Below are 3,039 nucleotides of genomic sequence, written 5' to 3'. Positions count from 1 at the left end.
AAAATCAGATTTTCTAAATAACTCGCCAACAGACCTAAAAAGTCCAATTCGTCAAAATGTGGCATTTCAATCAATCCGAGGATTCCTAAGACCCCCAAAAAGATTAATAAATTTAGAATAAGACTTGGGATACCCACCACCTTCCCCACCCTTCACCGCTTCACCTCCGAATCCGAAAGTACCTTAAGCTTGCTTAAAGACCACAAATCTTTAATTCACCAAAAATCATTTCTCACATTATCCCCTATCTAAACCTAATTCCATATAACCCAAACCCTAAACTCACCTACCGTCAAAATTCCATCCTAAAATATGCCCTACCCAATCCAAATAACTTATAACCATCCAAAAATCGAAGCCCAACACACTAAAGCCCAAACCATATCTAATCCATATTCATAATCCACAAACCATTACCTACAATCCATTATCCACATCGACCAATCACCTAAGATGATCAAGGTGATACACATGTCATCACCCCAACTCACCTCCCTCATCCAACTACCTACCCCATCACCTTTCTCTAACAAACCATCTACCGACATCACCTCTCTCTAAAAATTATCTCAACCCATACCCTTCCCTAATCCACCCACACTATCATCTCTAAAATACTATCCACCCCCATTTCAACCCATACCCTTCTTTAACCTACCCTTATCATTATTTACAAATTCATCTTCACAAACCAAACTCGCATTCCTCTCCTCCAATCAAATACTCCTTCTCTCTAATCAACTCATCTAATCACCTCACCTCCCCTTCCCTTTTTGACACATGTCATTATACCCTTAACCTTCCCAAAGTCCAATCAACTAATCCCTTACACAACCCATTTCCTAACCTAAACACCTCACCTCTTTATCCTACCTAACACTCAATCAACAACCCCACTCCCTTATACTCCCATTCTCTTAAACCAAACATTTATCATCTCACCTCACCAAACACTCTACGCAAATGAATTGGGTAGGATTCAAAGCATTTGGATAAAAAAATATCCATTTACCCTCTACACAGTTACCATCATCCCCACTTTAAATTTCATACCCCGCACCTTCGAAAAACCCATGCCATTCTCTACTCTTCCATTACTTCACCCCATTATATTCTAAATTAACTTCCAAACGCCTATAAATAACCCCCACCCCTTCCAAAATGGATAACTAAGTCTTACACTAAAAAATCAACACTCTATTCATATCTTTTCTACTTCCTCACTTCATCTACTCTAAAAAAATTACATCCTCATAATTCACTAAGGACTCAAGGAAGGAAATATAAAAGAATAAGAAGGAAGAAAAAGAAGAACAAGTTAAAGCTTCAAAGTAGGTCAAAGGAATACATACCCTCATTTCTCTATCTACCTTCTTCATACCCCTATTCTACTTTTTTCCTTCATCTCTTTAATTTCTTTTTAGAAAGACATAGGATGTGATGCTCTCCCTCTCATATCTTCGGTAGATCGGACTTCGGTTCGATTGAAAGTATAGGGGTTGTAACCATTTTCAAGAACAAAGTCATTTTAATCCTTAAAATTATTTTGAAGCAACCGGTATTCAGGTCCCTCTCAACTCATGAGAATGAACCCACAAATATTGCCAATATTTTTCAAAAACACACGTAGTTGCCAAGGCTAAGGGTATATAAGGATCATTCCTATGATCTTATAATCAAGCCAAAAATAAATTCCTACTTAGGGGTACAAGTTATCAACACATGGTACTTTATTTTATTTTGCATTTTCATCAAAAAATGACCGAGTTGAGTTGAGGTTACCACCACTTGGTGGGGAGAAAAGGGTGCCTAGCACCTTCCCTTTTCTCCAATCGAGTCGTTTATCCTGATCTCAAGGTTGATTGGTACCTTATCCAAACGAGAGTAACTAAAAATCAAAAATAGTAATTTTTAAAAAATGTACATTGGGTAACCATTCACACCCTTTTACAATATGAATGGTGGCAACTACAAACCTTAGTAGAAGTGATCTTGGAAATCCAAGAGTCATGCATCTATAGTTGGCGATTCTACTAGGGATACTAAATTCAACCCTTGTGCCAACTCGATCATTTTGGGAAAAAGAAAAAAATATTTGTTTACTAACATTGTGTGTTGTTTGTTGATTATGTTCATTTTTGTATTCGAGATAACATGTTGTAATGTTTATTTACTTCTTTTCTTTCGTTACATACTTGTAAGGGGGTCGATGAAAAAAGAAATGAAAAAAATGTATGAGTACTGCAAGCATAGCCCATTGCACAAGCTACCCCACCCTCAATATATCTAGCCCCGATGCCTAGTAGTTATACAGCTTAAGATCGCTATTTCAAGTGTCGGAGATGAACACATCAAATCCGATAACCAATCAACGACGTGTGTACTCCGGTATGCATCGAGGTCTAAAGATCGGATAACCGTAAATCCACCTATTAGCCGCATGCATCTGTCCAATTAGACAAATCTATGACACGAGTTTCCAAGAATGTATCGACCCCCGAACAAAGTTGTATTTGTTTGAGTTGTTATCGGGCCTCGAAATCCAAGTTGTAAGCCCACGAAGGCAATCTTATATAGATTATGATTTCTTTCTTTCCTTACATTTCTTTGTTTTCTCCCTTAGGTAAAAGGGGAGGATATGCTTGCTGCATTTTGACCAAAACAACAAAACAATGAGGGGCATTGAAAACAAGGGCCAAGAAATTAGTTTATGTGAGTTGCAGAAGCTAGATTTCTTTCTGGTCTATGTTCATTACACGGATAAACAAAAATGTGTCTAATTCATATTTAAAGCACATATAAAACAAAATGTGTCTCACCCGTGTTTAAAGCACGGATAGAACAATGAATGTCTCATCCATTCTTAAAACACGGATAAGACAAGGATAGCTCTATCCGTGCTCCAAACACGGACTAGTATGAATCCTAAACTGAGGAAATGAGCACAGGCCAGATTTGTCATTGAGTTTGCCCACCTTCGCTTAAATGATAATTCCACCTTCAAAAGGGAATCCCAAGTTTTGGGAAATTAAACGAAGC

Source organism: Akebia trifoliata, chromosome 1 (assembly GCF_017979445.1).
Source record: "Akebia trifoliata isolate Shusen 1 chromosome 1, ASM1797944v1, whole genome shotgun sequence".
Taxonomy (NCBI): domain Eukaryota; kingdom Viridiplantae; phylum Streptophyta; class Magnoliopsida; order Ranunculales; family Lardizabalaceae; genus Akebia; species Akebia trifoliata.
The sequence above is the reverse complement of the archived record's forward strand: the minus strand, read 5'-3'. Positions refer to the sequence as shown.